The following is a 24,621-nucleotide window of genomic DNA, read 5'->3' as shown; positions in this document are numbered from 1 at the left end:
ATGAGGAGGAAGGTGGTAATCTTTAAGAAAACACCAATAACCTGTAGAGCAGCCATATAGAGAGGGAAAGGAACATTCTAGCAGGAAGTTGCCACGGGACACACAACTAGGTAACAAGAGGAAAGAGGGTGTAAAGTAGGGGAGAGGGTAACAGCTTTTTGGGACCAGAACCCAGGTTTCATCCTGGTCCTTCCACCCACCAAGTGTGTAGCCATGAGCATGTAATGGGAACTCTCTGAGCCTCGGTCTCCTCATCAAGGAAGTGGCAGTAGTAGTTCTTATGCCACAGGGTTAATGTGAGAATCCATGAGACAATTAGCCTAAAGTGCTCAGCATGCCACTTGACATATGGAAAAAGGTCAAAAATAGTAAGACAGGTGAGGAGTGCGAGGAGGCAGAGGAGGGGAGGAGGTGGAAGGAAGGGAAAGAGAGGAAATAGAAGACAGCCAGCCTGGAAAGAAGAAATGTCTGCGGATTGAAGAGTGGATCTGAGCACATTAACGGAGGCCGGAGGGCACAGTCAGTAGGGCCAAGCAACAGCTAGGCTTCCAGACACCCGAGGCCACAGAGGAGGCTCCTCCTGGCTCCAGGACGAGAGCGCTGAGCCAGGTGATGGCAAAAGTCACCTGTGGTCGGCAGTCTTCCTGCCCACCTGTGGCAGCAGGAATTGCACTGCTACTTGGGGTTTAGCTGTGCTCGTGTTTATGCCAGTGATTGTGTTAAGGGGCCCAGAGAGGTGTGCAACAGAGGTGGCTTTCCGGGGTCAGGCTGTGTGAGCCACGGCCGGGGCTGGAGGGGCCGGGTGTCAAGGTGAGGTAGGGCATAGGGTGGAGGGAAGGGGGCGATGTTCCTCGGTGCCTGCCACCGTATTCTGCACTCACGTAACCAGTTGCACTCAAACCCTACAACACTTGTGAGGTAGGCACTCCCACTGTGTGGAAACAGAAACCGGGGCTCAGCCAGGCACAGGAACTTGCCAGGGGCCACCCGGCAGGTAGAGGGCAGGTTCAGGATCCAGGCCCCGGTGGGCCCAGCCGCCCCGGCTGACTCAGAAGCGGACGCCAGACACGCGGGCAAGCCCAGCCGGGTCAGCCGAGACTGGTCCGGGTCAGCAGAGCTCCAGATGACCTGCAGGCACATGAGAAATAATAAATGAATACTTTTCTTAAGCCACTAAACTTTCAGTTGGTTTGTTTTATAACAAAAGCTATTTGATACATGAACAAAACGGATACCGGCTCTTAAGAAGCTTCTGGTCCAATGGAGGAGACCAACTTCAGTCACAAACTCCTACAAATATACGTTCAGGGCAAGGGAGTGATGGTCAAGCCAGCCGCCCACGATGGCCCCAGTGACCCCCACCTCCTGGGAGCCCTAGTGCGTCCCCTCCCACTCCGTACCAGGCTTCCCCGCTTGACCGATCGCGTGTGGCAGCAGGCACAACGTGTCACTTCTGAGACTAGGTTACAAAAGAGGACAGCTGCTGTCGTGGGCTCCTCCTCTCTCTTTCTGATCATTCATTCTGGGAGGAGAAGCCAGCGTTTGTGCCCTGAGGACGCGCAGGCGGCCCACACAGAGACTCAGATCTCCACCAACAGCCCAAGCCCGAGAGGCCTGAAGTCTTCCAAGCGCCAAGTGAGTCGGCTGGGGAGGGGCCTCCGGCTCCAGTGACGGGAGCCCAGGCTGACAGCTCGAATGTGACACCTTGCGAGACCCTGACTCAGAACCTTCCAGCTGAGTTGCTCTCAGATTCCTGACACAAAGAGACTGTGAGGTAACACGCTTCTGTCGTTTGAAGCTGGTAGGCTTGGGGGTACTTGTTACACAGCAGCAGGTAACTAACAAAAGGAGTTAAGTAGAGGGAGCGGGGGAGGAGGTGGTCGTTGCGGACAGATGGACAGCTGGAACAGCGTGGCTGTGGGGCAGGAGGGAACACAGCACACGTGAGAAGCTATAGGAGGCCGATGTGGCAGGAGTTCAGAGAGCAAGTGTGGCTCCCCCAGAGCTGAAAGGCCAGGGGGAACCTGAGCCGTCCGGTGTGGCCTTTTGGCTCTCACTAAGAAGTTTCTTTTAGGAGCAACAAGAAGCCAGGTGACTGGGGACCCGCCCTGGGGCTCCGGGAAGCCCGGGTTCTTAGACTAGTGAGAAGGCGAGGGTGGCAGGGCAGCCCGAGGGCACCCGGTCCTTCCTTGGCCTCAGGCATGAAGGGTGACTGTGAGAACCGGGAAAACCCGTTAGAAACAGAGTGCGCTGTCCTCCGTGGGGGCCACGCCTCACCTTCCGCTGACGCCCACCCAGGCCCCCGGGGGTCCGGGATGTGGTGGGATGACGGCGGGCGGCAGAGGGAGGCGGGAGTAAAGGAGGAGTGTGGGAAGCAGAGACAAGTGGCAGGGAGGAAAAGAGGGACAACTGAGGGGGAAGGGCGCATCGGGAGGTGAGCGGGTCAAGGTCGCGGAGGGAGAGGGCGTGGGCGCCACGGGGCGCCTAGGGAGTCCTGGGAAGGGTCCCTCAACGAGCGTTAGAGACGTAAACGCGGGGGTAGAGGGGAGGCTCTTTGAGACACTGGTGTTCAGGAAGCCTGGAAAACTCAGCCATGAAACAGTGTGTGTTAAGGGTTCAAGAAATGGGACGGTCACTGTGATGGGAAGTCAGCAGACTGAGAGTAGAGGGGGTAAGTGGATCAGGGGAGCAGCTAACACTGAGCCAGAACGCAGGCACGGCTCAGGGGGTTGAGTTCGGGGAAGTCTCAGCTGGACCGGCCATCCTTCAGGGAAGAGTGACGAGGTTTGCAGCTGGCGGGGCAGGGCTTATCGGGCTCGTAAGGCCCTGCGTGGAGTTCCCCGCTTAGCCCTGCTCGGATGAGGTCTCTCCAAATTAGTGACTTGGGGGTGTTAGTTCCCCTGCTCAGAAGTGCCCTTCAAGGGGCAAAGGAAGAGGTGGCAGAAACCTGCAGCAAGACGGGGATGGCCCCTCCAGCAGGTGCAAAGACACATGGGGACGGAAGCCACCTCTTGGTCAGCCTCTCTTGGTTTTCAGCCTCTCACTCCCTGTCTCGCCAGGAATGGACTTGTACTATTTCAGTAATAGTGGGGTCCCTGGACTCTTATCTCATTCCTTTGTGGGTTGGTCAGGCTGACCTAACCATTTTTTTGTCTAGTGAAAAAAATCCAAGGTTATAAGCGGAGGCGGGGTGGGGAGTATAGCTCAGTGGTAGAGCGTGTGCTTGACGTGCACGAGGTCCTGGATTCAGTCACCAGTGCCTCTGTTAAGGGGTTAGAAAAAACTCAAGAAATAAATGGTTAAAAATATTTTTAAATAAAGATGTGAGTGTTCCCCAAACAGCTTTGCTGAGGGAAAGCAAAGCAAACACAGCATGGAGCAGATCTATTTACTTTGTGACTTAATTATAGAAAGATAACATATTTTGCCTTGTTTTGAAAATATGTATATTTGAAATGGAGATGTGAAATAATTGCTTGATGTTCCATCAAGTAAATAGATTCCACCGGGACCACGGTGTAGGAGAAAAACTCCAGTCCTTGCAGAGGAGGGTTGTGTTGCGTTGATCAGATAAAGAATTTTCTCCACCAATCTAAAATCGTAAATGACAAATAGAATAAAAAAACAGTTTTTCCATCTAAACCGCCCCCTTTCTCCCCTTTCAATCGCTGGTCCAGGTGAGACCCCCCTCGCTCCCCCTTGCTGTTCTGAGGGTGGTTCAGAGGGGGGCTTCCCTGGGACCCCTCACCACTGCCGGTCCTCATCTCACGCCAATAGTTGAAGACATCCTGGTACAGGGTCCCCTACAGGCCCTGAGGGAGGGGCTCTGTGTTCTGGGAGCCACTGCAGACACCTGCACAGACCGCAGCCGCGCTCCACTGAAGCGCAAGGGACCCATTTTAAGACAAAGCGTGTGTCACAGTCTCGCTGCTCACTCAAAACCACTTCCCGGTTCGGCAGATTCATTGGTCTCTCCTTCCCCTGAGTGTGCTTTGAACAGACCACAGGCTGGGAGGATCAGAAAGAAGGGCAAAGAAATGCAGCTATAAATCAGTGTAGCCTCCCCAACTCCCCGGGTCAGGAAGCCGGTCCCGCTGAAGGGACCAGGGAAACAGCCTCACCTCGGGGAAGGCCTGGGGCTCCCTCCCGGGCCCCGCACTCAGGGGCCTCGGGAAGCCTGGGACGTCCCTCGCTCCTTCCCTCTCCCTGCCTTGGAGCCAGATGCTCTTGGGAGGGAAAAGCTCTGGCTTCATCCGGGCTCCCCAGCCCCACTTCTCTGAACACAAGAGGACTTTTTTCAGGTTATCGTGGCTCTTCTCCTGGTGATTCTCTTCATTCCTTCTTCAAATGTGCAATCAGTTCTCCTGATACAAAATGTGTGACCCCTGTTTAATAAGCCTGACGCCGGCAAGTTGATCCCCACAAGAGTCAGCAGAAAGCATCTGGGTGTCCTAATCACCGCCAGCTCTTGCTGAAAAACAGAACCAACAGCCTGCCAGCCTCCTGCCTGTGGGCTGGGCACAGCCCTGGGAGGGGCCGAGGCAGCCCCAGGACCCCGTGGTTCTTTGGAAAGGAAGCAGCAGTTCCAGGCAGTTGAGGTGTTTGGGGGCTTTACTGCAATGCTCTTTCTCGTGTAGATTTCAGCCCGGTTTGTGACCAGGGTAAGTTACATGAGGGACTCTATGGTGGTGACACCGCAAAGATAGAAGGGGGACCTGAAACCGGTTTCTGTCAGTCAGAAGTTTCATTCAGCCAGCACAACTTCAGAATTCACAACTAGCATTCTGTTTCTCTTTCAAGTTCTTTACATCTTCTGAGGGTAAGGATGCTGGGGAGAAATTTTCTGAGTTAAAAACGGAGATGAAAAAGATCATGACACCTTGCCCAGGATGCACTTGTGGGGTGGATTCGGGAAAGGGGGATGTGAACCTGTGAGTGTTGGCGGGGAAGCCAGGCACAGCCCCAGACGGGCACCTTGGAAGTGAGGTTAAGATGGTTTGGGGATTCATCCTGCTTCCTGTTCTTTGACACACAGAGTGTTCACTTTAGCATCAGTCCCATCCATCAGAGTCCAGATGCAGCATGTGTGGGGGTGTAATTGTTTTGTAGGTCCCTGGAGCAGGGTGAGAAATGGTGACAGAGTCGAGAAGTCTGCGCATTACTGAGGGTCACGGTTCAGGGGGTACTTACTCTCCACTCTGGTTCTACACAAGTGAGCAGAAAAAGGAGATGTTATCTCCTTCCTTTATTTGAGCAGCCCCTGGAGTTCCGTTTCCTTCTTAAAACCTCTGACTCAATGTCTGGAGGAATGCTCCCCCACCCCACCCCATCCTGTCTACGCATGCAATGTTCGTGACACCCCCTGCCCTTGGCACCTTGCAAAGCAAGCCCAATTCACTGCTTCTACACACTGCGGTTTGCATCTTTGTTTGTTTTACGTACGTTGGTCACCTGTTGCTTAGGGAAGATTTGAATCTGGCTGCATTGGTACGGTCAGCTTTTGACTGTTCCCAGAAGGAAAGTAGAATGTTACAGCCATATGAGCGTGTGATATTGTTATTTTTTCTTCTTGATGTTAGCATTTGGCTAGTCATTAAAGCATGTGGTGGTGGTCGCCCGTCAGCCTCAGCTTTGAATGATTCAGGCTTGGGAGTTGTCAGAATCATCTTCATCATCATTATAAGGCAGGATCACTTATCCTGGGGTATGCACGACTGTTACATTTGAATAATTGTTGTTTTTTATTGCTGAATAATTTTTATTGTTTTCTTGTTTTTATTACTAGAGTAACACACGGAAGACAGATAGTTTGGGAGATAGAAAAACACCCTTTTGGCATATATACTTTTAGTATATTTTTCAATATGTATTTTTTTTTCCCAACAATAATGGTATACTGTAGTTTGAGAGTCTGCTGTTTCATTTAGTAATAGACAATGAGTATGTTTCCACATCGCTGCTCTTGTATAGCAGAGAAGCTGTTAACAATGGCTGTGTAGTATTCTGTTATACAGATTTTATATAACCAAGTCCCCATTATCAGTTACTTTTCAAACATTTATATAAGCACTTACTGTATGTCAGGTACAGCTTTAAGCTCTGCATAGATATTAACTCATTTAACTCTCATAATAACCTGTGAAGTGAGTACTGTCATTGACCCCATTTTCCGATGAGGAGCCCGTGGTTAAGCACTTGTCCAGGGTCTCCCTGCTTTGTCAGTGGTGGGGGTCATTTTGCTCCTAATCACAGCCCTTTGCTTGCCGCCCTTGACTTCCACTGAAAAGCAAGGACCTCCTTTACCTGGGAGAAAGGCTTAATCTACACAAGACTGCTCTGACAAAAAGGGAACCACTGTCCTGTGAGTCACTGTTATTTAGAATCAGACCGTCAGCTGCTGACCACAGACACAGAAGCGTCTGGGTGGCAGGGGCAGGGGCGGTGTTGGCCCAGCCCCGGGGGGCAGTCCCAGGAGGGCTGCAGGCCCAGGTCCCCCCAGCCCGAGGCCCGCCCCACAGGGCGCCACCTCGGGCAGAGCCACAGGAAGTGGCCCCAGCCAGGCCTGAGCTCCCCTCACTCCCTCACACCACGCTGAGAAGCCTGGAGGGGCTGCTGCGAGGACCAGAGCCAGCCCGGGAGGGGGGTGATGGTGAGGTGGGGAGCGGCCTGACTGGCCAGAGCACCGGCAGTGCCGAGCCAGCGGAAACTGGCCGGGCTGCGGGGTGGTGTGGTCCAGCCTAGGAAGTGACTTCTGGGGCAGTGCCCAGAGCCCGGGAACCCCCCGACTACCCTGCAGAGGCTCCAGGGCGGTGGTTGCAGGGCGATTCTGGACCCTTATTTATCGTCGGTGGCCATGAGTGGATCTGGCCATCTTTTACTCCTACCCTTGCCCTGCCAGTAATGATGATCTGATGTCATCGCTAATGGTGATAATTGTTCTGTTTTACTTACTTAATTCTAACTTACTGAGTTCTCAGAACAGCACTGTGAGAGAGAACAATAGTTAACAATAATTATCCTCACTTTAGGGATGAGGAAAGGGAGCCACAGAGACATTAGATAACTTGGCACAGGGGAAAGGGTCAGGTGCCAGGAAGACCGCACGGCTGTGATCGCGACCTGAACCTGCACCCCAGAACAGGCCGCCACACTCGGAGGCAGCTGTGGCTGGAAGGGAAACGAACACTAGCCGAGCTGCCTTGTTTCCCTTAATCCCATCCCCTCCAGGACGAGAAGGTCTGAAGAAGCAGTGGGAATTTGCGAAGGGAGAGCGTTCAGGGCCCGAGGAGGTTAAAAGTTGCATTTTATGTGATAAGCACCTCAGGCGATTGACCATGTGTAGGAGCTTGGAGGAGATTCATATGAAATAACATTCATGCATCTCTCCCTGGGAGATCTGTCAGTTTGCCTTTATTCCTTCTGCTATAAGAGAACCTGGAAAACACAGACAGCACATCCAAAGTCAATGTCACAGCTGCACTGGTCTGGGGAGCCCTGGCTATCCGTGCAGTCCTAATACCTGCCCGCTAAAGGCTCGAGATCAGGACGTTTAGACCCTGTCCGGTCCACTAGGTCCTCTTCCACACAGCACACCCCACGCCCTGGTTCCCACCTGCGTCAGGACCGCACCTTCTCAGCTGTAGCTGCAACCCTGGGTGGAGCCACAACACCTTCCCAGTTTCAGAAGACCCTTGACCTAATTTGACAACAACCTAAAGCATATAGAAAAGAGTATTTTAGTAGAATTAGGTAAGACTGGCAAAAACCAGCTTTCCTATCACTAAATGATTGTCAGGGTATGTCTGTTGTGTTTTGGAGGGGTTTTTTTGTTTGTTTGTTTTTGTTATTTTAAAAAAGAAAAGATGCATTGGTTTTTTTTGGCCAAAGTCCTTGAACATAAACCCCAAAAAAGGAAAGTGCAACATTGGCTAGGCTTTAAAAACCCAGAGCTGCAGCTGTCCTAGTCAGAGCCACAGTAGTGTTATTCCTGGATTAACGCGGTAACCCCCGCTGCAATCTGCTCTCCCCACTGTGAGCAGATCGAGCACTTAAATGGGCAATAGATCCAGTCACTGTCCTGCCTAAAAACTTGTAGTGACTTCCCGTTACACCCGGACAGGGTCCCAGCTCCTCACAGGGCGTTCGTGACCAGCCCCTGTCTCTTTGGAGAGGCAGCGCCGTACAGAGGCTGAGCGCCCATGACCATGCCGCCGGGGGAGCCCGGCCCTGTCCCCTCAGCAGTTGTGTGACTTTGGCTAACCGTGTCTCCTTACTCTGCGTTCTCCTCTGTGAAAAGAGGAGAACAGGACCGACCTCAGAGACGCCGGCAGCAGTCGGCCCTCAGCAGCCACCAGCTGTTTTCCTTGTTACTCTTGACCCCCTCCCCCCCCCCCAGCCTCCAGCTCCTTATGCGTCACACTAACCTCCTCTGTGTTCCTCAAATTTGCCAAACTCATGCCTACAATTGGGCGTTTGCCCTAGGGTGCCTGGAGCTCTGCCCACTCCCCTCACCCCACCAGCACCACCACCCAGGTCTGTGAGCTGTCAGTTCCTTCTCATTTCAGAGTTCCAGCTCACGGCACCTCCCTGACCACCGGTCTGAATGAGCCCCAGTCACTCTCCAGCTCAGTGCTATCCTGTAGGAATGTCTGCAGTGATGGAAATGTTCTGTGTCTATACCACTAGCCACGAGCCACATGTGGCTCTCCAGGACTTGAAATGTGGCAAGGGTGAACTGAATATTTAACTTTATTTAATTTTAATTCATTGAGACTCTGAGTAATCGTATTGGACAGCACAGCTCTGTTACCTGACCTCATGGCCTTCAAAGCTTTTATCACTCCCTGAACTTGTCTTGTTGACCCCTTGTCTGCTGTTTATGGTCTGTCTCTCCAACTAGAATGTGTGCTCCATGGAATGAGGGTCTCACCTGCCTTGTTCACCTCTGTGTCCCCCCCATGCCTAGGAAAGTGTCTGGAACTTTGTTGGGGCTCATGAAGATTCATTGTATGAATGAATGAATGGATGGGCATATAAAAGTACCTTGTAGCCACAATGCATTATGTAAGTGTAGGATATATTACCATTGTAAGGACATGTAATAGGAAAGCCTGCGTAGGTGGTCCACTTTTAAAAGAATTCCTAGGACACGCGCGTGCACACCTACACACGCAAAGCTGATCTTTAAAAAGTGAATACTTTTTAACAATTGTTTTCTTATTTTATGAATGTATTCATTATATCTCCAAATAAGATCGCTCGCCACAAGACTGTACGTACAATCTACCCCCCCTCCGCAGCCAGAGGAGGGCCTGACCTGACCAAAGTTCCACTTGCTGGTCCTTTCTGAGCAGCCACCTTTGCGCTGGAGCAGCACACCTGTGCACTCCTCTGTCTGGCACCGGCCTGGACAGCCAGCCCTGGACCATGGTGAGCAGGATGCTCCACGGGTCTCCAGACTTGTCTGTCTGCTTCCCAGAGACCACGGCTCTGGGCTTGACCGGGATCAGGTCTGAAGCCTCTGAAGTGCGTGGGTAGCCGCCACCCTGACTGTAATGAAAACCATGAGTGTTCCCAAGACGGGGTTGTAGTAGTCTTGAAGTTAAAAACAAGGTGGGAGCAGGCCCTCTCCTTCCCGTGGCAGTAGGTGAAGCAGAAGTGAGATCGGACGCCCAGAGCTCCTGGGAGGGCTGGGAGCTGGTGGGTTCAGTGCCACTGGCCAGTGTGTGGTTTCCAAAGAGGACAGGGCTGTCATCTGACCTCCGGTCTTAATGAAGTGCTGTGGCTCCCGCTGCCTCAGAGGGGCGCTGTGGCCAGAGCAGCAGAGTCAAGTCAGGGACAGGGCACGTTGTTTCCCCACCAGGCGGGGTCTGGGCCTGAGCCCAGGGACTCCACGGACTTACTGCAGGACCTGGATGGTCACAGTAGCCATGTCCATTGCCCAAAAACCAGGTGCTGGGCTGAGACCCAGGTCAGCTTGCTGTGCAGAGCTGGCCAGGGACCTCCCTGACCCTGGGCCTGAGCTGAGAAGCTGAGGGCACAGAGGAGACAGCTGGACTGCTGTTGTTTTTCAGAGTTTTCTAGCCTGTGTGCTTGGATTTCTTGTCAACATTCTTCCTCCTCACTCGCCCCATCCCCCCACCCTCCCACACACACCACTACACCGAGACATGCATTTTCTTCCTGTAACATCGAACAGGATTCTGGGACCATGTAAGGGAAGTGTTAGCCGGAGTGTAGCTTCAGGAAGACATCTGTCGCAGTGCTGTGGGTGTGCAGGGGGTGCGATGTGGACAAGGGCATATGTGTGGCCCTAAGACTCCCCCCTGACCGTGTCTCTCCTGAGGTTCAGGAGGGATGGGTCAATACCTTTAGGAAGGTGAGGCTCCTTTGGGGGTAAAGCAGTGTGTCCTCTGCTCACCCCACCCCAAACCGCAGGCTCATGTGTGGCCTGGCATCTTCAGCAGCAGTCACCCACGCCACCTCTGGGCCAGCCCCGCCCTGCCCCGGGAGTGACTCAGGCATTCTCAGAGGAGAAGGTGGCTGCAGGGCAGGGTACGGGTGGGATGACTGGTGGCTCAGGGACACAGGAAGTGGTTCTTCTGTCTCAGGCTCCCACTGCCTGATCGGTGAGTCACCAGGAGAACGTTGGGCCCCCAGGTAGCCCTCTGTGTCCCTGTTCTGTGGGGTCTATAGACACAGAAGATAGAGGCAAATTCAACTTTGGAAAGAGGCCCTGGGGGTGGGCCTTGCCAGCGGGCATGAGGGGCAGCACCAAGGCTGCCATGTCAAAGCGGTCCTTGGGTCCTGCCCAACCCACGCCCGCCTGTGCTGCTCAGCCTGGCTTTTTTGTCCCAATGGCTTTATATTATTTTGCTTTTTATAAATGTTCGTTAATTTTGTTTGATCCTTTTCAAAATACCATGCCTCTGTGAGGAAATGTCCCATGCCAGGAATCTGCAGGGCTTTTCTCATTGCCCAGCTGACCTGACGTGTGTGGGCAGGTGGTCGTCTGAGGGGATGGACCCTCAAGCTTCTATCCCAGCTGGCAGGAACTTACGGCCGAGGGGCGGCCCATCTCTCAGGGCTCCTCCTTCTCTCTCAAAGGCACATTTTGGGTCGGTGTCCCTCAGGGAAGCTCACTAAAGGGGACCAGTGACAGCAGAGAGCACACGCCATGAGCTTCTTTCAAGGCAAGTGAGGGAGCCCTCCAGGAAAATTGTATTTATGGTTATTCAGCACCTGCAAGTGCCAGGCCCTGTGCTCAGTGCTTCCCCGATGTTACCGTGTCTGATTCTCAAGGGCCTGTCTAGGAGGTGAGTACCTGTATCATTCCTCAGCAGGGAAACTGAGGCCCAGAGATGCGCAGCGGTCTGTGAGCTCACACGGCCCCCAGTGGCAGAGCCGGTCCTCAAGCCCAGGTTTGCCTGACTCCGAAGGCTGCACTCTCCCCACCACCCCATCTGCCCCTCCTCGACGTTGTCCCCCGTGGGGTCCCCCACACCCCTGTTCACGCCCAGGGCTGTGGGGCCCGGTGGAGTCTGGGCAGCCCTGCCCCCAGATCTGCTTCCCTTCCCCAAAGTCCCGAGAGGCAAAAGCCCCTCCACTGATGCAGCGTCTCTTCCTGTGGAATCCGCTGAGAGGTCGCTCCCACTGTGTCCATTTGTTCTCCGCAGGAGACTCCTGTAGGGGAAAGATTATCAAAATATTTGCTGGCCTTGCAGGAGCTGCCTAGAGTCATCGCCAAGCACTGCTGGGTGTGGGAGGCGCCACTGTCCCTGCCCGCTTCCGTTTGTATCCGGCTGCCCACTGCCTGCTGAAGCGGGAGCGGGGAGCTGTATTTAGCCTCCCGTGAGCCCATGAGGGATGCTCAAGTGCAGTGCAGATGCCTGCCGGATAGCAGGTATTTAAGAATTTTCTGGTGCAGAGTGTCCAGTGAGATCTGAAATCCAAGCTGGGGTCTCGGGTGTGCAGAGCGCTGGGTGGTGGCAGGAGCCCCGGGTCCCAGTCAGAAGACCCGGCGTCTTGCCTGGCCCTGCCCTCGGACTTGTTTCCTCACCCTTAAAATGGAGAGGATCTTTGGGAGGCAGGGCAGCAGCTAGGAGCCAGGTTGTGTGAGTTTGAGTCCGAGCCCCCTTCTCGAGAGCCGGGAGACTTTAGGCAAGCTCTGTCATCTCTCTGGGTCTCGGTTTCCTCATCTGTGCTCCGTGTGCCTGGTGAGGGTCAGAGGGGTCTCTAAGCAGTGTCCCTGGATGGCGCTTGGCTAATACACAGCAGGCCCCCGGCAAACGTTCTGTTCCGTTGACAGCCCCTTCCTGCTCTCACACTTTATTAACTGAACTGTGGGTCTTGGCAATTGTTCCTGAGAGATGATACTTCGGCTGAGCAGCGAGTTGAGAAGCTGGCTCTTCCTTTCTGGCTCATTTGTGACCAGCTCAAGAGTTCTGCCCGCCCCTCCTCCCCTCACAAGGTACAGCTTGATGTAGTGACTTCACCTGTACAAACATCCTTGGGGGCGAGCTAGGGAAGGCAAGGAGTGAAACTGCCCCCTGAGAATGTTCTGGAAGTATGAACAGGATGGGAAATTGTAGAGAGCTTGGCTTCAGTTGCTAAAGCAAAACTCAAGCCTTTTCGGTTCCTTTTCACTATTTTGAGTTTCTCTCTCCTCAAGGGGGAATCTTCTCAGGTGACACACTGTGGGTTACAAAACCCCATGTGCGAGAGCCAGATAGACCAGGAAGTTCCGGTTGGATCCCCAGAGCTTACCAGCTGGCCTGGGTGATGCTTCTCTCTGAAGTTCAGTTTCTTCATCTGTACTGTGGAGATAATGATACGTACTTCACAGGGTTGTTGGAGAATTAAATATGATCATGTACGTGCAACACAAACCAGGGCTCAGAAGAGCCAGTTCCCCCTGCTTTGGCCTCCCCTCCACATCTGTGCCTAAGGGGCCCTCCACTCACCTTTTCACCTTCTATTCTGAGGCAAAAAGGCAAGAGGCCACCCCCGGGTTCCCTTGTGTTGTGTGCTGTTAGTTTCAGAGCAAGGCTGTAATCCCAGAAGCCCCCCTGGCAGGTTAGAACCTGTGGGGTTAGAACCAGGAGTGGGTGCTATTAGGGTGAAGTTCCAGGTAGGAAAGGAGCAAGATGGGAAGGCTCCACAGCCCCTCCTTACTCGGCACGGTCACAAGCTGGTGGTCTCGCTCTCCAGCCGAGGTCTCCGTAACAGCCTGTTGTGGTCACAGTATGGCACTGGGGACCTCTCCATACCAGCTGTCCTCCAGCCCATTCGGGAATGTGTCATTAGGGTTTAGGCAGCAGGGGCCACAGTCATGAATACACTGACCTTCTTTCCTCTGGCCATGGAGGCCTTGGCTGGTTGGGGGTGGGCAGGAGGGAGTGAGATGGTGGGGGCGGGGAGGACAGGGAGGAGTAGGGCACAACCACGGGGCCTGGGCAGTATCTCAATAGACTGAAATTCTGAGCCCCACCCCCAGTAGGGTCCCTGGGGCTCCCCAAACCCTTGTCATCTTCTGCCAGATCCTGGGTTCCTCTTGCCATCACCTAAGCTTTCTCAATGCTCCTGCCAGTGTCTTCTCCATCAAGGTTGTGACAATCCCAAATGATTCCTTTTTGCAAATTAAAAACAAGTACCTCCTTTTCTCAGAAAATGCAGTTCTATACTAGGACACATATCTTGGGAAATGGGTGCACAGACCGAATTTCAGCCCTCCTTTTCTGCCTCAACTGAGCAACCTTGTGCAGTAAACAACCTGCACAACTGTACATGGCAGCCCTTTTTTCCATTTGCTGCTTTACTGGTCTGGATTGGCCATGCTACTTCTGTTGCCTCCTCTGAACTCATTGCTCCTGCCTCCGCTATAGCCCTTGCCATAGCATGGCCAGCTTCTGAGAGTCTGGCACTGTCGGCTTTTCCAGCCCCATCTTTGAAGGATCTTGTGACCCATTTACATCAAGGCTTAGGCCAGAGGACTCTGAAGTGTTAAACAGACTCCATCTAACAGTCTTCTCTCTGACATTATCAGCACTCCAGGCCCAGGTGAAGGTCTATCCCGTCTCCAATAATAGTGTGAATCCCCTGCTCATCCAAGGAGCTTCTACAGGGGCTGAGGGCAGCATCCACTCACACTGTGTTCAAGAGAGTACACTGTAAGAGAAAAAAGTGCATTATGAACTCATCTATAAGACACAAACAGACTCGCAGACATAGTAAACAATCTTGTGGTTACTGGGGAAAGGGGGTGGGAAGGGATAAATTTGGGAGTTTGAGACTTACAAATGTTAGCCACTATATATAAAAATAGATTTTAAAAAGAGAGAGAGGGAGTGCACCCTGGAGTCCTGAGGGGTCTAGCGTCAGTCTCAACCTATGCATTGTTCCTCCCTGAAGGGCGGCAGGTTGGCTTGTAAACAGCCTTCCTGACGACCTGCTCGGATGTCTCAAGATTCCTGAGGAGGGCAAGTATGTGGATGAGTGTCCGCCCTCCCACCTGGGCACCCACCAGCACGGTATTCCCTCATCGCTGACCTGGCCCTCAGGGTTTAAGGTGGTCCAAAAAAACATGGCAATGATTCTATCTCTCCCTCTCTTTAAACTCATGTTCTCTGCCAGAATATCTGGACCACCTGTTAGACGTGAATGGTTCAAAGCCAAGTTTCTGGAAGCTTTGCCAATAGCCAGGAGAGGCCACTCCCTTTGAGGAGCAGAGACAGAGGTGGGCTGGCCCCTGGGTGGTCCTCATGCTTCACTCTGAGAGGCAGTGGGAGTGGAGGGTTGGCTTCAGACACATTCATAGGTGCAAGGAAGAGCCAGCTCTCAGTCACTATGGTAACAACTGGGGGTGGACAGAGGCTGTAAACCTGTAAAACAATCCTCAAACTTCCTCTCATTTCACAGGTAATAGCTGAATTTGCTAATGTAATCTGGTGTTACAGGAGCCTTCGCCGGTCATCGACCCCGCCATACAGAGCCAGGAAAGACGTTGTTGGGGACGCGATGCCTGGGCTGAGGGAAGAGGGAGGGATGGAGGTTGGTTAGATAAAGGAGGGAGGAAGCTTCACATGGACATGGAGGCAGGGAATAAAGTGATGTGTTTGGGGGAGCCCTCCTGAATAGTTCAGACTTCAGCTTGCAGGCGACAAGAAACTCTGGAGGGGCTTTAAGTCACGGAGAGATGGGATCAGACTTGCATTTTGGAAACACCACTCAGGTGGCTGAGTGGAAGCCTAACTGGAAGAGGCAGGATGGAAGGGAGAGAGACCAGCTGGGAGGCTGTGGGGACCTTGACTGGAGTCAGGGCGGGAGAAGGAGAGGAGAGCAGGAGTTTGAGGACTATTTAGGTATAAAGCCCTCAGGGCTTGGTGAATGGTGGGCTCTGGGTATTTGTGTGGGTGGTGATGGAGGGAGACAGGCTCCCAGGATGGCTTCCAGGGTGCCAGCTTGGACAACCAGTTGGATGGAGGTGCCTTCCTGACATAGGAAAATATGAAAGAAGGCTTTTCAGTTAGTTAGGTTTGGGGTGTGCTAAAATTTTGAACTGTTCATGCTGTAGTCAATATTTAGCAGACCCTTTGGGTGTAAAACTGAAGCACAGGAAGCAAGTGGCTTTAAAACTATGGAAGGGTGTGTGATGACCAGGAAGAGGAGGCAGAGTTCAGAACCTGGAGATATCTACCTTCAAGGTGGTTGGAGGAAGAGGACCTACAGGGAAGACAGACTGGAAACTGTGGAAGAGGTTGGAGGAGGGTCAGGGGGAAATGGTGTCTCAGAGATCAAGGGAATAAAGAAATTCACAAAGGAAGAAGTGGTCACCGATGTCAAACGTAGCAGAATGGTCAATAACAGAGTGTCTGAATCGTGCCCACTGAATCACATACTTGTGATTCACTTGTGAGTCACTCTTAACCTCAGGGAGAGCAATTTCAGTGGAGGGCCTGGGCCAGAGGCAGCTGCAGAACTGCTGAACCTTTGATGAAAGAAAGAGGAGAGGTAGGGTGGTCCATGGTAGAAGAGGTGGTGCACAGGCGCAGGGTGCTGGAGCTGGGAGGCCAGTGTACTTCGAGGCTGGAGCATTGGGGCTGCTGTCACAGGACAGGAGTGTGGGGGCCTTTGAGGACTGTAGCCAGCTCCAGCTCGAACAGGAGGAGTACAGTGCAAGGTTTCCCAAACATATCTGATCATAAGGACACGTGGGATCTTGTTAAATATGGGGTCTCCTGGTCTCCACCTGGCTCTTTCCAATCCAGACCTCCAGGGGATGGGCCTGGGGAATCTGCATGCAAATTTCCCAGGTGATGTTTTTTTTCTTTTCAGGGGGATTTAGGTTTATTTATTTAGTTTTTTGATGGAGGTACTGGGGATTGAACCCAGGATCTCGTGCGTGCTAAGCATGTGCTCTACCACTTGAGCTGTACCCTCCCTCCTCCCAGGTAATTCTTATGATCAGACAAGTTTGAGAGCATTGATTTCACGGTGGAGAAGAGGGCTTTAGAGAAGAATGGGTGGAGGAGAGGTTTGGAAGACACCCTGGGGAGGGAGCTGGGAGAGATGCCCCAGGTGCGAGGAGCGTCATGGAGAAGGGTAAAGGAAGGAGGCCACAGCTCAGTGGTGGGGTGTGTGCCTAGCATGCACACAGGGTACTGGGTTCAATCCCCAGCACCTCCATTAAAAATTGAAAAAAAACAAAACCTAATTACCTCCCCCTCAAAAAAAGAAAGAAGAAGAAGAAGAAGAAGGAGAAAAAGAAGAAGAAAAAGAAGAAGAAGAAACCAGGAAGGTGCAGGGGAGCATCCACGCCCGCCCGGAGGGCTCGCATTTTGGATGGCGAGCACCAAGGGTTGAAATGCTCGTGGTTCTGGGCTTGGAGGAGGGGTTTCAGCTACGAGCGGGGTGGTTGAAGCTTGGAGCAGCTGTCCGCCTCTCCTCCTCGGACCGGCCTTCCTGTCCGTCTTTCTGTGCCCTTATCGTCTGGTCCTCGGGTCCCAAGAGCAGTGGCCAGTGCTTGTCTTCTGGGTTTCAAATGCAGAGGTACTTTGTGAAGTTATCTCATCCTTTTTCCCAAACAGAGCCAGTAAAAAGCCCCTTCTAAGGAGTTCACACCGTCCCCCAGGGTTTAAGGGCTTGGATAAAGCCCCCGGGGCGGGGGCTCCTCTTTCACCCTGGTGACTCACTTAGGGCATCTGGGATCCTGGATTTGGCACCAGACAGACACGTACGTGGAGTTGACAGCCACCAGCGCGATGCCACCCTCTGTTCTACTCTCTATGTAAACCCCTCCCTCACCTGAAGCCCCGCAGGGAACAGGGTGGGACCGAAGCAGTCGGGTGTGAAGGGAGAGGCCTGGGCCTTGGGGCCCCATCACATCTGTGTTCCCCTCATGCTTTCTAGACACGTGACCTTGGGCAGCTTCACCTCACTGAGCCTCAGTTTTCTCACCTGTAAAGTAAGGACAATTTTACTAACCGGAGGGCTGAGCGGGCAGAGCACACAGACGCCCACAGGAGGGGCTCCAGCAGTGGGCAGGGCCGTCACCCCCCCCCCCCCCCCCCGTCACCATCGGCTACACTCTGTGCTGAGAGCCCAGAGCACATGGGAGAGGGCAGCATGGGAGTGGGGGGGGGACGGGCAGGGGCAGGGGCAGGGGCAGACTTGTTTCTGTCCCCAGTAGTTACCAAATCATCGCAGTCTGTGCTGACAGAAGCATCGAATCTGTCCTTTATCTTACCTTTGTGATCAGAGGTAACAGTATAACATTATTTCTGTATAAAGTGTTTCAAGGTCAGGGAGCACTGACCTGCTGTGCCCAGCACCTGTCTTCCGGGGGACACTCTCTGGGGTTTCATTAAGGATATGCTCTGAATTAGGAAACAGAAACCACAAGTCTGATCATCTGTGTCCCAACCCCCAAAAGAGGCCAACATGACTCAGTGCAGAATATGCAAGGATTATTCACTAATTTCCTTCCATGTGGGGCGTTTGTCACTGCCTGGTCACGCTGTGAGGAAGCGCTCCTGTCACACCCTTGGCGTTCATGAGCCCCGAGACAGACGAGGTCACATGGGGAGCACACGGGGACTTGAACTTCCTGGAAATGCTGACAGCCGAGAAGTCTGCCCCTGACTCCCGTTCTGACAGGTCCTTCCAGCGGAAGGAGGTTAGGGCAGCAGGTGTTCCTAGCCCCCTAAGCCTACAACAGGGAAAAGGAATGTCCCCCGGGCTGCCTGGGGGTGATGGGGACGAGGAGGATGACAGCTGGCACGTTCCCCTGCGCAGGGCGGCTGAGCCGGGGCGAGGCCTGGGCACGCGTCACCTGGGAGGCTAGTTACAATGCGGGTTCTGAGTCCATGGGTCTGGGGTGGGGCTGAGACTCCGTGTTTCTGACAAGCCCTCAGGCATGGGGTGGTGCCGCTCCCAGACCACTCAGGCGGGAAGAGCTTACGGACAGGAGGCTGGGACCTCACAGCTCACACCTGTGAGCTGTCTACGGCGTTGCCTGCCGTGGGGGATGTTCAATAGTGTGTGGAGGCTGAGGCTGTGGTTCCCAACACGCTGAAGACACGCACCCACCCCCAGCCTGCGTCTGAAACTCTGTTCAAGGGTCCAGTTCACAGGTATCTATTGAACACCTACCAAGTGCCAGGCACTGGGTTCAGGTTTTACCCCAACCCAGCTGGCTTGCTTCTTTTGAGTCATGCTGCTATTCCACACCCTTCTCAAGCAATTCAACTCAAACTCCCTTGCCCACTCTGAGAAACAGGGGTTCACAGAGGGAGGTGATGTAGGCAGTAAAGTCAAGGAGTCCAGCTGAGGGGTCTCCACGTCTTAGCTATGGGAACTTGGCTAGTTACTCTGCCTCTGTTTTCTCACCTGTGAAATGGGTTTACTAACCCCCACCTCTGGGAACATAGTTGATATCGTGCAAATTTAGGCTGTGTTTCCTCCTTTGGTGCTCTGTTCCTCATTGCAGACACTTGTGCTAATTCAAGGGCACTTGACTGTGTTCTATTTAGTAACCTTGCTACTGTCAACTAGGCCATTCAAAGGAACTCCAAACGGTCACCACCTGAGAGGCCTGCCCCACCTAGACACCTAAGAACAGCGTCTGTGTGTGTGTGTGTGTGTGTGTGTGTGTGTGTGTGTGTGTGTGTGTGTTGGGGAGGGAGGGATTCATGTGAGGAAGGAATCAGAGAGGAAAGGACCAAGTTGACGACCTCGCCCAGCTTTCCACCTCGCTGTCCCAGCCGCTCTGCCACTGGGGCACTGAGGTATGGGACAAGCACCTCGTCACTGATAATGCAGTACCGCAGACTGTAAATAACTTATTTAAAAACTAAACTGTAAGATACAAGATTGTCTCTATCTTAACACGTCTTTCACGCACTTGCATTTCAAAGGGCTTTTGTGATTTTTCATTTTACCATTTCATCATGGCATTTTTCAGGCACACCCCAAAGTAGAGGCAACAGCATAACAAACCCCAGCTTTAATGACTATCCACGTTGTAGCAACCAAAGCGTCTCCTGAGTGAAAAAAAGTTGTGGGATTGCACCTCATGCCCTGTGCTTGCGCGAACTCTGGCCCGCACGTGGGAGTGAGCTGTGTAACGTTCATGTCTTGTTGGGGAAAAGGCCGAGAACTCTGGGTTTTTCTGATCCATTTCTGGCTGCCATCTCTTCTCTCTGGAGAATGGTAATGACCCCCGCCCCGCAGGGATTGGTTGAGCCTGAGAAGTGGGTGATAGGGTTGGAGCCTCACAGGACAGGAAGGTCCCTCCTTGACGCCTGCCTGACCTCTGGTGCTTTCAGGTTGAAAATAAGGGATGAGACAGGAGGCTGCTGAGCTGAGAACCGTCAGCAAGCCTCCACACTGGACCCTCCCCGAGCTTCCGGCAGCCGCGTGCCTGCTGTGACTCCACACCCCGACCCCAGGATGGCTTGTGTCCCATTTTATAGAGTGATGACTGCTATTAAGATAAGGGCCATAGATGGCAGAGAGAAAGGGACAGGGTAATCCGACCCTGGGCTGTGTGGACCCCACTGGTTCTGTCACGTGTGTCAGCATGAATTAGGGGGGAGGCCACCCCCAACCCTGGCCCCGCCAGCAGCAGCCGATGTGAATTGATATCCCCCAGAGGCGCCGTTGCTACCATGCTCATCACTTCTTAGTGCTTTTTTTCTGAGAGGCTGCAGTCACCACTTCCCAGCCATGGTATCCCGACACCACCTCAGACAGTGGGATTTGCTGAAAGAGGGTGGATGTGGAATTAGAAAGTGTACATTTCAGTCCTGGCTCTGTTATTTAATTGGTTCAGTGACCTTGGGCAAATTCCTGAAAATTAATACCCTCATTCTGAAAATGGAATGGTGATATTTTACCCTAGAATGATGTAAACACTCATATAAATGTTATCAATTTTATTTTCTTAGCTGGACTGACTGTAGGCAAAACTATGAAAACAGTGAAGTGTTAATTCAGCCCTTTTCGTCTTCTCGGTCTGAGCCAATTCTCCGCTTATTCCCAAATCCCCCTTCTGCACTTACCCTTGAAGGACCAGATGCTGCCAGGCAGCCAATCAACAAAACAGCCAATTAGATTAACAAACATTATAGGGCTGGTAATTTAATCTTAATGGAGGAAACAGTCTATATTTATCAAGTACTTGCTCAGTGCCTGGCACGAGCATATCTTGTGTTCTCACAAGTCTCAGGGGGCAGGTGACTATCACCCCCACTTTACAAATGGGGGGACTGACCCAGAAGTAAGACGCTTGCTAAGAATCACACAGCTAATCAGCAAAAACTGGGATCCACGTGCAGGTGCGCCTGACTCCAAAAGCAGCGCTGTCTGTCTGTCTGTCTGTTTATGTCATCTCTTTGAGGCACTGTAACTTAGTGGTTAAGAGCTCGAAGTGTGAGCCAGCTGGTGTGCGTTGAAGGCTCACACCCTTCGATGTCTTTGTGTGACCCAGGCAAGGACCGTGTTCTTATCTGACTATAAAAAGGGCTGAGAAAAGGGCCACTTACAGGGTTATTGTCAGAATTAAATGAGTGAGTACACATACAGCGGCAAGAACAGTACATGGCACCTAGAAAGTGCTAGATAAATGATCTTTAATGATGAAGGAAATTGGTGCTCACTGGAAAAAAAAATCAGTTTAGAATAATGTAAAGGAAAAAGTCCCCTCTCACTTGCTCATTAATCTCTCCTCTCAGTTTGGTGGGTGGAAGTTCCCCCGGACGCTTTTGCACCTGTAGACACATAGTCCCACACAAATACACAGGTGTGTTACTTTTGCATTAGTGAGGCAGCTTGCTTTTTCCACTTAACAATATTTCATAGGTATCCTTCTGTGTCTATAGAATTACCTCCTTCTTATCAGCTGCATAGGGTAGGTGTGCTATAATTTAGTCATCCCTCTGTGGATAAACACTTTTTTTCTAACTGCAAACAACGCTGCCATGAATATCGCAGTATGTGCAGGTAAGTCGAGCATTTCTGCAGGACAGAGCCCTAGAACTGGAATCGCTGGGCAGAGGGCACATTCAGAGCCAGGGTTCTATCAAGTCATCCACTAAGGATTAACATCGCTTTACAAAAAAGGGGGATGGTAGAGAGAGAGGCCAGTGCCTAACACAAAGGAATGAGCAGCTGGTTGAGTTTTAAGCGATAAGATTGCTAGAAAGATTTTTTTTCCAAGATGGTAGATGCGAGAGTCTTACCGACATTTCACAAACAAATTCTCTGAGGCTGAAGCGCACTGATCTGGAAGGCCAGCTTTGCTCTCAGAGACGACATGAGTGCATCCAGGCAAGTCGGTTTTCTCTGAGAGGTTTTTGGCTTCCCCTTGTGCAGGGGAGCTGGGAGGCCTCACGTTCCCTTCATTTTCTCTGTCTAGGTTCCTTCTCCTGCCCTAGAACGGCGCTAGCATGGCTCACCTCCACCTGCCAATGGGCAGTCTGCGGCGTCTAAGCTGAGCCCCTTCCCTCTGTCACTCAAGATGGCAGCCAGGTGGCCCTTGCACTAGGTTTTACATACATTTGTTTCCTCTTCCTTCATTTCCATAGGAAAGCATTTCTTTTTCAAAACTACACTCCTTTATTTTCACCAGCGTCAAGATTCCATCCCCCAGTACTTTTCATCTCTCCCTTCCCTGCCTTCCCACAGCACAGCGAGCCCCTGCTGCAGCCAGCCCCTCTCTCTCCGTGTGCCTGGGCTGTGTTCGCCACAAGCATGAACGTTCCTGGCTGCATAACCCCCTTCCTATCTCTCTGGGCTAGTGATGGTTTCCACGTGGTAGGGCTCGGTGAACTGGTTTTCTAAGTGACATTTTTAATAATAGAAACAATACATGCTTACTGAAGGGAAAAATGGAAAGGGGGAGCTGTGTAAATAAGGACTTAAAGTCATCTGGAATTCCGTAATCATCCAGAGGCACTTTGGAGCATTTCCTTTCAGTTGTTGAATAAGTTGAGAAGCTGATTAATGCAAAGCTGGTCATCAGATTAAGGAAGTAGCTGGGAACAAGGGTCTAGAGTTTGCCGAACAGGTGGTTCAAACATGCACCTTGTATAGAAAATGAGCCTGTGTTGTCAAGAACTCCATCGTTTTCACTCACCCACTCACTCGTTCGTTCAGTGAGTGTTTATTGAGGATCTGTCCAACTGTCGCCCTCCTGCAGTGACTTCTCTCTCCGATGTGACAGTGAGTTTGCAGCCATCATACAGGTCTTTGGGAAGCCGAGTTGACTTCCCTGCTTGGTAGACGGGATTCCCATGACACGAAGTCCACGGCTAGCTCTTCAGGGGCCAGGAGGCTAGAGGGTCAGGCTTCAGGAAATACCACATTTGCTGCTCTGGTCCGTATTCGAGCTGCCCTCTTTGAGTCAGTGGTGTATTATGTGGTGATCACAGGGGATCCTCAGTCTCTCTGTCTGCAGTTATTCAAGTTCAGATTTTCTGTTCGGTCTTCATTGATGATAGCTTAAGCATCTGTTGCTTCTTGCTTGTTCCCACGTAGAGCTGGCAAAGCTGAAATTTTAGGACTTACTCTTCCTGAAAGTGCATTTTGCCCAATGTGTGCCCCAGCTACCTGTTAAGTAATGATGTTACGGGGTGAGGCTCAGCAAATTACTCTGTGGCAGGAGGGGATCAACTCCAGGGTGAGCGCTCCCCGACAAAGCCCCGTGCACCGCCCAGAAGACTTCAAGTCCATCTCACTGGCTGTGTTGTCCTTTCATATGTCTCTTTGGGTGAAGCAGTCCAGGGTTTCCCTGTCTAAACATTAATGTGGAAGCTGCCTGTAGACTTAAAGAAATTTGAACCCTAAAATCGTTCCTAGCACAGCTATATTATTTAGCTTATAGGGAGCTTTATGATGTAGTAGAAAGATGAAAAGCCAAAGGGTCTAGAGGCCTGGAGCTCATTCATTCATTCAGCAAATATGTACTGCCTGCCAATTATGTACCCCAAAGTAGGAACAAAGCAAAAGCAAAACCAGACATGGATCTTAGAGACCACAGAACAACAGATGTTAAAAATAACAGAAATCAATGAACTGTGACAACTTTCAGGAAGAAAAGGAGACTATAAAACACATATAACCAAAGAAACTGCTCTGTTCTGGGTTTCAGGGAAGGTTTCCTGGAGAATGACATCTGAGCTGGGGTTGGTTATTTAATTTCTTGGTGCCTCAGTCTTCTCATCAGTAAAATGGGGATGATACTCCCCCCTTTGACTCACAGAGACATTGTGGGAAGAGTGATCATGTACATGAAAGGCTTTGAGAAGTGCTCAGTGTTCCTAGGAGTGAGGATGCTGCTCTCTAGCCAGAGGCAGCTGTGCTCGGGCTTCTTCTGCATCTGTCACCAGGCATTACTCAGGTGCTCAGACTGCAGACCTCTGGTCATTTTCCTTCATTCTGCCAGGCAGCTGGGTCGGAGAGAGCTGGGGTTAGCCTTGGTTCTGCCACTTACATCTAGTGTGAATTTGCGTGAGTCCCTTCACTGCTGGCACTCCCTTTTCTCATCTGTGAAATGGGGGCAATAGTAGCACCAGCTCGCGGCTTAAAGCTTACAAAGCACTTTGCATAGTACTTGGGTTGTAGTTACTCCTAAATCAGCGGTGGCTGCTGTATTGTCATTGTTGTCATTGCTAATCATTAACTCCTCCTGCCAATTATTTCTTGGTAATAACTTTGGTCCTTCACTTCCATTTCCACTTCCACTGCCACCAGCCTCGTCAGAGCCCTTGCCACGTGACTGTGAGGCTACCGCCATAGCTCTAACCAGCGTCCCTCCTTGGCTCTCACGTCTCTTATTCATCCCACATGGCTCCTGGAATGAGCATCCTAAAATAACAGGGCTTTACATATATCACTTCTTTTCCTTGATATTATCATTGAAAAAATATTTGAAGTTCATACCACAAGAGCTAAGCTTCCTAATATGGAAGGAGGTCCTAAAAATTGATAATAAAAAGACCTACAAGTGGATAGAAAAATGGAGGTGCAAATTCCAAAAAGGAAAAACAAATAGTTGCTAAACATGAAAAGGTGTCACTTAGTATAAGAGAACTGCACTAAAATTTATATTTTACTTATCAAGTT

The 24,621-nt window shown here is 51.8% G+C and overlaps 1 protein-coding gene across 4 annotated transcripts in view; it reads left to right on the top strand.

The window, feature by feature from the left end:
- The window catches only part of BCAR3 (BCAR3 adaptor protein, NSP family member), a 221,007-nt gene that overhangs the window by 89,465 nt on the left and 106,921 nt on the right, over positions 1-24,621 (top strand). The window contains exon 1 of one of the 4 annotated variants that reach the window (XM_032487115.1): positions 1,756-1,774. The exons of the other annotated variants lie outside the window; for them this stretch is intronic. The gene's annotated coding sequence lies outside the window, so the exon portion shown is untranslated. Of the gene's footprint in view, positions 1-1,755; positions 1,775-24,621 lie in introns of those variants that run through there. 4 annotated transcript variants of the gene reach the window in all.

The sequence above is a fragment of the Camelus ferus genome, chromosome 9 (assembly GCF_009834535.1).
Source record: "Camelus ferus isolate YT-003-E chromosome 9, BCGSAC_Cfer_1.0, whole genome shotgun sequence".
Taxonomy (NCBI): Eukaryota; Metazoa; Chordata; class Mammalia; order Artiodactyla; family Camelidae; genus Camelus; species Camelus ferus.
This window is presented reverse-complemented; position numbering and strand designations above follow the sequence as displayed.